The following is a 14,189-nucleotide window of genomic DNA, read 5'->3' on the forward strand; positions in this document are numbered from 1 at the left end:
TGACCAACACACATCTTTAAATTATTTAGTTTTGTTTGTTTTATTATTATTTTTACTCTGTGGTTCAGTTATGCTCCGATTGTCAGCTAAGAAACAATTTGATACGAAAAGCCAAATCATCCTTCTATGTCAAATCAGTATTTTATCAGCATACACCTTTCAAGAACAATAAAGACAGCTTCTCATCTACATTGTCAATGCTCCATGTGCATTCATTACTGTACAAGGTGAACCGAACCGGCGAACTGACAGACCCTGGGGGGCACCAGTGTTGATGATCAGAACTGACAGACCCTGGGGGGCACCAGTGTTGATGATCAGAACTGACAGACCAGTGGGGGGCACCAGTGTTGATGATCATGCGTTCAGACATGGTGCTATTCACCCTGCCATGCAGGGTGTAATGGAAGGGGTGACATTCAACTGTTGCTATGTTTTCAGGAGAACATTAGTCTTCAGGTTGTTACAAGCTGAACTGAAATCTACATAGCTGTTTACTTGTTTAGTACACTAGTGGCTATATCTTGCGCCACCCCTTAACCCTTAACTTATTTGCAAATTTACTATTTTAAAAAACCTTTTAAAATAGTTCAAATAGCTGATCTACAAGCTCACAACATGTAGATGTAGATCGGCTAGTTGAACCATTTTAAAATTATTTTCAAAATAGTAAAAAATGTCAAATACGTTTAGGCATAAAAAGGATAAGGGTGGTGCAAGATGGAGCCCTAGGTGTTGAATACTGTTGAATGCATTATCAGTGCCTCTCTTGCGGAGGTTTGAAGATTATCTCTCTCTCTCTGATCAGATGTGGTTTCTGAGCTCTTCTGTAAAATGCCATGTATTAAATGCATTGGGTATGTTAACATGTTTGTGTTTCGGAAGTAGTGCATGGAATGTTGGATGGTATTAGTCTCACAGGAAAACAACATCCAGAATCAAAATCTGGTTACCAGTTTTCTGACACCAACAGTTTATCGCCCTGACCCGATTCGTCATGACTCATACAGTATGTCTGATGAACTGTACTACAATGATTAACAAACAAATCATTATTTGCATAAGTTCATTCAAGTAATAATGAATTTAAGTCTAGGATCTGGTCAATATTTCAAACCCTAAAACTCTATCCGACTTTATTATGCAGAGAAATGGATTCATGCCTGCTGCTCCTGTACTTTGTTCTCTGGTTGCAGTTGTTTAAAAACTCTAGCTAGTACAGAAATTGTCAGAAATTGTGACTGGAATTGGAAATATTTCTGCCATCAGCTCTTGCTTCATTGCACAGGCTGCCTGATAATAGATTTTTTGAAGTGCTGTATTCACTACATGCTCCAGGTGTACAAAAACTGCTCATGACGGAGCGTTCCGCCAATTAGAATCCAACCAGCAGCTCCTGGCGGAATGCTCCGTCAAATAAGCTTTATATCAAATGGGATCACTATTATTTTTAGCTCGCTAGCATTGACGATAAATATTTAGAATCTAAATTTTACACCACAAATGGACATGCATCACACTAAAACAAAGTACATCTGGGTCGCAGTCAAGTGTTGGCTCTTCCGTCCACCAGGTGGCAGTAATATGGTTAAAAGCATAATATACGAGTAAGACGCGCGAACGCGGGAAGCGAACGCAGATCGTAAATTGCAATAACAATTAGAATAAATTGTGTCCATATATGGGCACAAAAGGGGCCAGGTCCACAACAAACAAATCACTGGCCCCTTTTGTGCCCATATATGGAGCTGAGTGGACCTGGCCCCTTTTGTGCCCATATATGGAGCTGAGTGATTGCTGATGCAACACTCCATATTTGGATAGCGGGACAGACAGACAGACACACAGACACACAGACAGACACACAGACAGACAGACATGATCTGCTAGGTCTCATAGTAAGTGCTCACTGCGTTCGCAATTAAAAATCTATTCTATAAGTACTAATAATTAAAAACCTGAATATATACTGTATGCAACCTATGTGTTCACCAGTCCATCAGGTGGAAGGGGGGGGTTGTTTGTTAGAGATTCCAACGATTCAACTATTTGAGAGGCCTTCTTTATTGTCCGTTTTTTATGGATGCTGCTGAGTGACTCCTGGTCCCTTAATTCCAATGATCACATGATAGGCTATGTGTACTGTCAGTCTAAGCACTGTACATACAGTATAGTGTGGAATACAGTTTCTCTTTTAATACATACGAACATTTGTTATCTTGCCTCAAGTGTTGGTTCGCGGTACACGTACATTAAAGGACCACTTCACCACTTTTCAACCCATCTTCATATAATAGGTCCTCACTGATAATCATGAAAAAAATGGTGCAATTCTTTTCTACTCAGTCTGTGTCTCATAGGACGGCTGTGGGTAGTTTAGAAATCATCGATGCGGAATACAAGCTAATAAAAACTGCAGGCTTTATAGTCCTGAAAAGTTGCAATGCGAAAATGGAAGCCATCGTTCTCACGATAATGAAAATCTAAATATTTTTGTAAAACAATCTCGTTTTTAAAAAAAAGACGGTCACTGGAAGACGGTTTCTAAACTGCATGCCCACAGCCGTCCTATGAGACACAGACTGAGTAGAAAAGATCGTGCCATTTTATCATGATTATTAGTGAGGACCTATTATAATGAAGATAGGTTGAAAAGTGGTCCTTTAAGTGAACTATCCAAAAAATAATGCACTTGATATGATGCTATATACACGACACCTTGACTTTAGGCTTTATTTGCTTGTGATCCTTTTAGTCATCTCTAGCGGTGTGTGTTGGCTGTGCACTGTGTGTAGTGACCCTTTATGGATGGAAAAGAGTTTAATACCAGATGAACATGGTTCATGTTCATGTTGTTTATCCTTTATTTTGAGATGCTATATGGTGCTTTGCGAAACATGTAGATCAGCTATTTTCGGTGAATAGATTTGGTGTAGAGGGTAAACAGGAGGGGACCAAGTAAAGACCACTGGGAGACCCTGGTCAACGAAGTATATAGGATTTACAGCAAGTAGCCTATGTACCACAACAAAGGACTATATGTTTATCAACTGGCAAGTCAGTATAAAAAGTGCCAAATTACACCCCCCTCATTGCCAAGATACAAAACCCTGCAGTCAACACATACTCAGCTATCTACTCTGGCACGGGCTGAACGTCTCACTAGCTGGTATCGGACAGAAACCCCACCCCACCCAACTTTCACCTCTGTCCAACGTCCTCTGAACCCTATCGGGTTGTGCTGCTGCTCATCAGCCAGAGTGAGGCAGGACAAACAAGGAGAGATTTCTGTCTCGCGGTCACCCCCTTCAATGACGGACGAGGCCCCAGCCTGGGACATCTGCCGCACAATGCCTGTTACCTGGATCCAGTGTCCAGGGGATCGAGTTCAATAGATTGTCATCCCTTTTGCCGCTGGCCAACCGTGACTACTCAGTTTTCATGTTTGCCTTTGTTGAATCATATCATTTCAATGTCATCTTCCTCATAGAACTATCCATTGTGTGGAATCTAATGTGTGCCACTCAGAAGAGTGTGTGCCATCAAAGGTTAATGTCAGGTGTGCTGCATGAAATTAATTTATGGTGTTCATTTTCTGGACTATGGCAACATAAAACATAAAATATATCCTCATCTCAACAATCCTTAAATTCAGCCTGTACATATTACGCTGCAGAATATGCAGCTGAAAGTGCTGCTAACAAAATGAAAAAAATACTTTGTCATTGTCATGAGTAAAAGGTAGGTGTTATTTTTATTGTCATGATGAGTACATATTTTCATGTATATATTTCATTTTTTAACGTTATTGTCGAACTATAATTGTCGAGTATAATATCCTGCATATGACAATGACACAATAGACAAAATAAAATATGAAAGTAACCCACAGCAAAACACACAGTACTAATTTGTTTCTGGGGTCTCTCTCTCTCTCTCTCTCTCTCTCTCTCTCTCCTCGTTTTCTGCTTATCAAGCAAGGTCAACACAAGGTAATACATCAGTTTCACACCGATGAGTCCAGCAGTGCCTGTGATTAGCTGCTCAAAACACACAGATGGACGGACAAACGGACGGATGCATCCATTGACAGGGACGAAAACATAGACTCCGGCCTGGCGGAGACCACAAACTAAACACACAATACAAAGTAGGGCAAAAGAGCTAGTAGTGTAAGATGTATTGTGTAGGTCTATACAAGTAAGACGCGCAAACGCGGGAAGCGAACGCAGCTATATGTCCAAATATGGAGTGTGTTGCATCAATCACAAACAAATCACTCAGCTCCATATATGGGCACAAAAGGGGGACACACAGACACACAGACAGACAGACATGATCTGCTAGGTCTCATTGCGAACGCAGTGATTGCGAACGCAGTGAGCACTTAGCAGATCATGTCTGTCTGTGTGTCTGTCTGTCTGTCCCGCATAACCATATAAGGAGTCCCCAAAGCAGCTATACGTCCAAATATGGAGTGTGTTGCATCAATCACAAACAAATCACTCAGCTCCATATATGGGCACAAAAGGGGCCAGGTCCACATAAAACTTAACTTAAAAAAAAACCAAATATGTACGAGCTGCGTTCGCTTCCCGCGTTTGCGCGTCTTACTTGTAGTAAGTGCTCACTGCATTCGCAATAAGCCTTTTCAGTATTTTTTTATTTTTTTATTTCTTTTCACTCACAGATTTCAAGGGCCTTACTATGTATCCAGGTGGTGTCAGTTGATGGAGATGATTGTTGTTTTTGCTGCCTAACATTTGCTCTGTAGTTGGGGTGAATTTCCATTTCCCTCATTTTGCCAGACCATTTTCTTTCCCCATCTCTACACAGCAGAAGTGCCATGACAAATATTTCTGCCTTAATCACATATCATATTTCAGGGGTGATTTTCCAAATCTCTGATTGGCCAGGGCCATGAAGACACACTTTGGACCAAGGAGAATAATGAATGGAGGAGGTGCGGGGAGGTGCTAAATGGAGTGGACCAAGGAGAATAATGAATGGAGGAGGTGCTAAATGGAGTGGCTGAGGGCAACATTTTTCGGGAAGCAAATGCTTCTATTATTCATGAATTAGATCAATCAGCATAACTGGGAATGAACCCATAACAATCTGCAGCTGAATCATTATCATTCAGGAAATGGCATTAACGATCTCTAAAGCACACAGGCAAACAGAGTGGATTCAGTACCAAAAACAGCAGCACTGCAGGTGAATTGGGTGTAGCTGGGTCCCAGTTCGTTAAAATCGTGCACTTGGTATTGGTTTTTGGCATGGTTGCGAACGCAGTGAGCACTTACTATGAGACCTAGCAGATCATGTCTGTCTGTGTGTCCGTGTGTCCGTGTGTCCCCCCTTTGTGCCCATATATGGAGCTGAGTGATTTGTTTGTGATTGATGCAACACACTCCATATTTGGACGTATAGCTGCTTTGGGGACTTATGGCTAAGTTAAAAACGTAACTTAAAAATAACTTAACTTAAAAAAAAAATAACTTAAAAATAAATCTTAAAAAAAACCAAATATGTATGAGCTGCGTTCGCTTCCCGCGTCTTACTGGTGGTAGGTATGGTTATAAGGTTTTCAAAAACCATCGCAAACGTGTTGGGCTCACCCCCTAGTGGTCTGTTTGCAATGAATCTAATATTAAATGGGTCAGTATACCGTATGGTTACAAATCAAAATAATTGATAAAAGAGATTTAAATGGATTCTATTAGTATTGGGTATGCTAAATGACATAACTTCTGGAAAGGCATCGTTTAAGATTGCGTCCACGATAGCTGCAAAATGCCTATAAAGCTGGGATTATATATCAATTATATTGGATTTTAACTTTAATTTCAAACCAAGTTCCTCCCCTATAACACAAGTACATTCCTTCCTTTGGGCTAGGAAACAACAGAGCCCTGGTGAGCGTTATTGGACAGCCTCTGGGCATTTACCAAGGTGAACAGAAGGACAGCAGATAACCAGCTATCACATCTCCTTCAACCAGTTTCACTTTTACCATTACTTTTGAAAGGCAAGCAAATCACATTGTCTGAAATTTCAATATTCATTACAAGATAAAGGAGTGCCGACAGTCATTACTATCAGATAGATGTATGCGATAATACTGTCAGAATCTCTGGGGTGTCTTCAATAGTGTAGACCAGGTCACTGAACACTGTAGTTAATCAAATTAAAATATAATTACTTAGCATCCAATCAATGGTGTAGCTATAATTCTTTTTCTGAAATGTAATTAGAATGTCAAGGGAAGTTATTTATCTGGACAACTCAGCAACACTGCTTGCGTAACACTCACATTTCAAAGTAGGCTACTATAGCTATGGGGGTGATTTTATCAAATTAATCGCAAAACAATCACAATTGTGTGAAGTGACGGGCGCTCTTATCATACATTAGCCAATCAAATCATCACATTCCATGCTCAAACACACCTACAAACAAAGCTGCACATAGGACTAGGAGGGCTAGCGCCCCTCAAAAACGAGTGAAAGACGGTGAACTTCCAGTGGTGACCGTTACACTTTAGCCCATAATGTTCTCTTACTTAGCACTCTGGCTCAGCTTAACCTTCTTATACAGACACATACACCTTTTGATAACACAATTTAGGACAATGATATAACATATAACATATCCCCCCCTTCTCCGCAACAGTAATATTATTACTATTTACTTTGTCAAAAATACTTTTTGTTTTGTTGACTGCCGTTTGAAAACATTTCATTTAATGTAAAGGTAGAGAGAGATTGCTGCTTTAGTATTTTATGGCCTTTTTGGCTGATTGGTTACTCTTCTTCTTAATATTAGTACTCAAAACAATTGGATTCCGTGTTAAGCTGACTTAACAGATTGTGTTGTTGTACATTCCTATTTTTGCGTGTGTGGGGGGGTGATATGTAATATTATATAATATCATATCAACAGTGTGTCTTGAGAGACTACGCTGCCTCAAAAAGGTCAGAGACTGTTGCTTTATTTTATTGTTTGTTATTTATGTATACAAACTGTCCGTTTTGAGTTGCTGCAGCCATGTGTGTGCAGTTCAGATTGTTGATGTTGAATTCCAAATATGGAATATGCAGCAGAAATAGACTGATGAGACTGTTGGTTGTTTTAGTTTTATATCCTGCAAGTATTCAGTTTGGCTGATTGGAGACTTCTTATTCCAATGAATTGGATTCAGTTGTAAAATGAGCTGGCTAAACAGATTGTGTTCTTTTACAGGTGGAAGGGGCCTGGGTGAAAAGTAATATGTAACTATATTACTCTTGAAGTAATAAGTAATATAATATTATTACTTTTTCTAAAGGAGTAATAAGTAAAGTAAACATATTACTCCAAGTAATATTACCCAACACTGTTGACTACGCATGTTTAGGTTTCAGTACCCAACATTGATCGGGTTATCAAACTATAAATGCTCCATGTCTCTGTGTGTGTTGGTCGGACCCACGGTTGTCCAGAACCAGCACAAAAGCCTCTGCCTAGGCTCTGGACAGGGCCCAAATTAGCCAATTGATCACACCTGATCACCCCTAGATCTCCATACAGCGGAGCTCTGACACCACATAGACTCCATATTTGGGCATGCCTGACAAAGAACTCCATATATGGGCATAAAAGGGACGGACATAATAACTGCCTCACTGACATCATAGACTCTATTTTTGGGCATGACTGACATTAGGACTCCCTATCTATATGGATTTGAACGACTCATAGTGACATCACAGGGATGACACGAGCACTATAGCCAACAAATAATCCACCCGTCAGCCCACCCACTATAATAATTAATTTTGTCACCGTCAGTCCTGCGTGTGACCGCACCATCAGGCTTATACTGCAAACTACTGTACTGCTACACAACCATGAGGATCTGGACAACAGAACACACATTCAATCACCCTTGGGAGACGGTGATGAAGGCTGTAATCCAGAAGTACCCCAACCCCATGAACACCAGTGTGGTTGGAGTGGATGTTTTGGATAGAACAGTAGACAAACAGGGACGACTGCACAGCAACAAACTTCTTATTGCAGAGTGGGGCCTTCCATACATAGTCAAATATATGTTTGGAATTTCACGTACATCCAGGAGAACTCTGTTGTAGACCCCAAAGAAAGGACCTGTGAGCTCCAATCCTCCAATATCACATTCAAAAACTTAGTGTCTGTGAATGAGAGGCTAACATACAAACCTCATCCTGTGAATCCAGGAAAAACGGTACTGACACAGGAGGCCATCATCGTGGTGAGGGGAGTCAGTCTCAGCAGCTACATGGAGGGAATTATGACTAGCTCCATCTCTAATAATGCTGCAAATGGGCATAACGCCATAGAGTGGGTGATCATGCGGCTGAACTCTGAAATAGAGGAACGTGCAGCCACAACGCATGGGACCATGCAGCTGCTGTCACTGAGAAATTAAACCTCCCTCTCTCCGTACTCCCAGCATTACTCGCAGCATTGACAGCCCCCCTCCATAGTACTCTTTTTGGTTTGTCATCTACTATTTATAGTACTGTATATTAGATAAACAAAATAGGGAATCAGAGTAGTAGTTTCAGGGGACACCGTCGGCATAGACTGTATTGAGAGATGGGGGCTACACTAGAACTGGACGATGGCAAGGTTAGCACAACTTAGCAGATTTCCCAATGTTCCCAATGCAGCTATGCCCAAACATGAGTGTGTTGTTTACAATCACTGTTGTCACGACAGCAGTCGCTAACAAATCAGTCAACTCCACATTATGGGCACAAAAGGGGCATGCCCATATGGACTGATGACATCCGGGATCTTATGGGTATAAAAGAGACAATAAATTACAGATAGAGATCTCCATATATGGACATAAAGTGACAAGGACTGACAGATAGAAATATCCATAAATAGGCCTTTTTGTAATTGAGGGGCGCTAGCCCCCCTTATGTCCAGCTTTTAGTGTGCATACTTTGTCATACTTAGTATGCAAACTTTGTCCTAACACAGACTCAATGAATGGCCAGTTTTTAGTGTAAAAGCTTTGGCCGAAATGAGATGATGTATGATGATGCATGATGATATTGTAAATTGTAAATTGTAAATGATAAGAGCGCCCCTCAGTTCACACGGGTGTGATTTGTTTAGAATGCATCCACTATAGCTAGTATTATTTTGTCAGTTTTAGTCTACAAAATCAACACTGATGGTAGTTTGTTGTTTTCTTAGTGGACTTTGTTTTCAGTTGCTGTTGGTAGACATGGACACACATGACAAGACAGTTCCCACCTGATGTTGTGGAAGTCTAGACAGCTCCAGACAGTACTGAATAACTGGTAGCTTGCACAGCGTCTTTAGACTAGAACTAAAGTGAGTAAAGTCTAAGATGTACAGATCATTGGGTGTTTGGGATCCTCCCCCCCAGCCCCCAAATACAAACATCTTTGTTCGATGATGGTGGCACTGTATACCTGTGAGTGGGGAGTGTTGGCTGATGAATGAATATCAACATCCTAATACATCCTGATACTGGGGGTCAAATTATGACAGGCAATTCCTGCTGTCAAAATATGACCCCCCCAGTCAAAAAACACTTTGTTTGAAATAGACACTCATGCTTTCCAAGGTGTGATTTAAAAACTAAAAAGTGAGGACAGAAAAGGCAAACACCTCAGGAGGGAAAAGCGGGGAACCATCCAAGCTGTGTACAGTATAGTTTCATTTAGTTCTAGTCACATTTTAGTCAACTGAAATGTTTTAGTGTTATTCTAGTGTTAGTCGACAAAATATCATAAGAGTTTAGTATAGTTTCTATTTGTTGACGAAATTGTCAATATATTTAGTCAGTTTTAGTCATCATAGCTTAATTTCTATTTCGTTCTTATTCAGTTTCTCAGTGAAAAAGTAGACGAACGTTTTTGTCATTGTTTTAGTCGAACAAAATCAACAATGCATTAATCAAAATAATTTTGTCCATTTGTTTGTAATATGCAAGCAAGGCATATGTATTGTATATGAATTATTGTCCATATGAATTTGCAAATAAACAAATCACAGAAAGAGAATCATGTTCAAACTTACATCCATTGTTTTCGAGGGTGTGAAAAAAGGTAGAGATACAACAAACACGGTCACCATGTGCTTCTCTGCTTGTTCTCTAATGGTGTCTACACTGTGTCATGTGTCACCCACAATACACTGAAAACTTCCTGCTGACATTTCAGAATAAGAGTCTATCCATTGTAAGAATATAAAAATAAAAGCATTCATCAGTTTACTACAAACAAGGAATGTAAGATTTAAACATGAACTAAAAGCATGAACTCAAACTGAGGTCAGAACACAGTAGCATATACCGTGTTCATCTAAGTTATATTTATAGTTGAGCACAAAAGCACGCTGAAATGCTGACATTTGATATGACAGTTAATGTACATGACATTTGTGAATTGTAGCCTCCAAGCATGTGCAGCCTCCCAAATTATTAACGCTTCGCAAGTGGGCCTAACATGATCTACTTTGTTAATAAAAATGTATAACCAGTGATTCTCCCCTGAAATCCACTTTCATCTATTTATTCTACATGTGTGCACTTTTACTATCTTCAGTTAACTGAACATTTTAAATCCATAAGTCCGTACTGAGACTGGGCCCCAGATTGGAGATTTCTGAAAATAGAATTGAAAGATTTTTTTTCCCCATGCATGCATACAGTAGATCCCATATTCCCTTCCCTTACCGGTATATTAAATCTCTGCGCCCAATACCTTGATAGATCTTTCTTGGCTTGGGCTATCTGGTTGCAATATAAGTTCCCAGGAAGTGTGCTCTCTCCGTCCTACCTAGAAAATGAAGGGTAGATAAGTCTTACTCTCCTCCCAATCTCCTGTAACCTATTCTCTTGTGAGTGAACGTATAATGAGAACATCCTTCCAGTGGCTGACAGCCATTCAGGCTCTATCATAAGCATGATTAATAGACAGATAGAAAATGGAGATTCCATGGTCTTAATGGAATATATAGCCAGGCATGGAGCAACAGCAAAATAATAGCTTCATCAGAGAAAAGTCAAGCTGTTTGCGAGCTTTTAAAAAATGAAGATGGAAAATGTATTGTGGTTTTTCAGAGTATAATTATGATGGCTATCATATAGCCTACTATTACAAAGGAGTAAAACTACTTGGTTTTGGTTCCTCAACATTTTGCTCAACAATAGCAAATTAAAAAAAGAATTAACTTGCATGCAAATTAAAAGGGCTTAAACTGTCTGAGATGCTCCAGTGCCTTCCTTCCTCTTGCTACCTGCCGTGCCTCTGAGACGCACCAAACTATAGCCTACCACAGGCTAGGCTTGAGCCTGTGGGGAAATGGAAGGTGGTAAATCTGTAAAATCTTCCTTGGCACTCTAGCACATTTATGTTGAAAAATTCTCGGGTGAGTGTTAATGTTGTGACAATTATTTGGGGGCCCACTTGAAATACCTCATGGCCCACAGGTTGAGATTAATAATTTATCAATAATAATTTATTAAGAATAAACATGATATTTGTCGCTGCTGAAGAGATGGTGGTAGGCTATTTTGGAATATTTAAACACAGAAATGAAAGCATTAAAAAAAGGAAAAAAGACATGGCCTGATAATGCTATAATTTATCATCACAGTTGCCTGTCAGATGACAACACAATTTGATCTGCAACCTGGTTGATATTTTGGCAAATGTTGACAAAGACTGACCAACCTGTTTGTACTGCATTGAAAACAAAACCTCGTCATCATACCACTTATGACCACTAAACCACTAAATATTCCTTGTCTCCATGACAAGGAATATTTATTCCAGAGCCTCTTAGGAGGCCTTATAGTCATTTTTGAGAAACTCTTGTATGTGAACTTGAGACACCACATGACCATGATCCCTACCTCTCATATCACAGGGACAGGTCTTATTTAACCCGTGTTCCCCTACCCCCTTCTGATTGGTGGCATGACTCTCTGGCACCATATTTAAGTGTGAACTATGATGTGCCCTGTATTCCCTGATGAAGGCTTAACCGCCGAAACGTTGGATATTTCTGTCTTACCTGCTGTCCGAATAAATATTGGTACTCTAGCTATTGGTGTGTGCGGCCACCGTCTTGTTTATTCAAGATCTCCTCTACACTAAACCACTAAATACATAAAAGTACATGATTTGTAATGATCGGACAGTGTTTGTAATGAGTTAGACTTACCTTGACATAAATTGTGAAGTTAAGACTCCATAACGAGAGAAACCATCATTTTTCTGATTCTAATCCCCATCCTCCAGTTTCACATGATAAAGTATAATCTCTTGGGACATCTTTATTTTAATTTTTAAAAGAAACTCCATCAGCGTTATTTCCTGAAAGATTCAGTAAATAAAGACTTGTGGAAAGCTTCTTGTCATGAAAAGTGAGAGCTGATTATGGGAATAAAGGGCTCCACATATATTGACATGTCATTTCACTTCAGAGAAACAGTCAGACACAAACCTTGTGAATTAAGCTCCTATAGAGGGCATGCCGGAAAGAGACAAAATGTACAAATGAAATCTCCTCCCATGGTGATAAATGTAGTGGAAAGACATTAAAGTGCCTGAATGGTTTCCAATCAAAGCAAAAGTGTATTTTTGGCTGGTTACCATCCAGAACAAAACGTTCTTGTCTACAATGGCACTGGGACATAATAAATGAATCTGTCAAAAAGTTTTACACATTTCAAAGTACATCAAATGGTTGTAACTTCATAATAATAATAATAATAGCCCACAATGTGAATTTCTAAAAACAAAACAAAAAAAACTGCTTGAGCTGCTACTGTATACTGTAGTGAGGTTCTGTTCAGGGGAGAGGGCTGATCATGGATTCTGGTCATTCAGAGCACAACTGATACTGCCAGGGTTAAGGGTTCAAATTCAATTCTCTGTGATTGGATCATGGCACTAATAACAACATGATGGAGACAATTCAGGGTGAAATTACTTCAAATCAATATCTTTTTAAATTAGATGCAATTGTGAACAAATAGCCAAGTAAGTATAATATATCCATTGGCCGTTCATATGGTTCACTGCAGCTCAACAGTCAATGTGAGAGGTGGTCAGGAAATGTCTAAACTAATGTCTTAAACTGCGTTTAAAGGACAACTTTGTTTTTTCAAACTCTCAGTTTGTAATTGATTTTACTAAATAAATTGGGGTCTCAGAGATAAAAGTGCCATTAAATGGGGCGTCTGTAGACTTTAATGCCTGTCAAACTGGGGGTCCTTGAAATTAAACGGGTTGACAATCACTGCTAGAGCCGTACATCTTCTCTTATGGGGGTCCCTGGCCTATCTTTTCAAATGGGGGTCCGCAGGCTAATTAGTGTCAATTTGGGGGTCCTTGACATTTTGTTTGGGAACCACTGGTATAAATGACACAGTAATCCTGCTGAAAATATTCAGATAGGAATAGAAAACTTCCAAAGAGGAATTTCACATTAACACTTATCCTTGTGCAAAATGCACCAGTCAAATATCCTGAAGATTAATGGGACAACCAAGGAATTACGACAAGTCAGATTATGATTGTCATCAACAAAGAACCTGCATGCTCGAACCCATTTTAAATGTAAACTGTCAAGTCTGTCATTGGAGGACAGTATAATTCATTGCCATATCTCTCCCTGTAATATGGAGATAATCGATTTGTCACAAAAGAAATAAATAATGAATGGATCTCACAATCAATATTAGGATGCTAAGGCTTTTTCTTGTTGATTTATGAGTTGAATCAAACAGCTTTTTTTCTTCTTATTTTTCCCCCCTCGCTTTTATTTCCTCGCTTCTTTTTCTCGCATTTATCCTCGTATTTATCCTCCCATTTTTCTTTCCTCGCACCTCGCTATTTTTTCTCGCTTTTTTCCCCCTCACATTTTTCCCTCTGATTTTTTCCTCGCTTTTTTTCCCTCGCTTTTTTTCCTCGCTTTTTGCATTTTTTCCTCACTTTTTTTTCTTGCATATTTTCCCCTTGCATTTTTTTAGAACCAATTTTCTGTGAACAGATTACTCTTGGATGGAGCTGATGAACAGGACGTTAACACACTACTACTGAAGCTACTGAAATGGTTGCAGTGCAGAGAGCTCAGTAAAACATATTGAGGGACTCTCCCTCTTCATCTTC

The 14,189-nt window shown here is 39.6% G+C and overlaps 1 pseudogene across 1 annotated transcript; it reads left to right on the forward strand.

The window, feature by feature from the left end:
- Nucleotides 1-7,892: 7,892 nt before the first annotated feature.
- On the forward strand, nucleotides 7,893-8,452 carry LOC308316962 (PRELI domain containing protein 3B-like; annotated as a pseudogene). The gene has a single exon. The product of its transcript is annotated as a PRELI domain containing protein 3B-like (transcript).
- The last annotated feature ends 5,737 nt before the right edge of the window (nucleotides 8,453-14,189 follow it).

The sequence above is a fragment of the Protomyctophum bolini genome (assembly GCF_963924005.1).
Source record: "Protomyctophum bolini genome assembly, chromosome: 6".
Lineage (NCBI taxonomy): Eukaryota > Metazoa > Chordata > Actinopteri > Myctophiformes > Myctophidae > Protomyctophum > Protomyctophum bolini.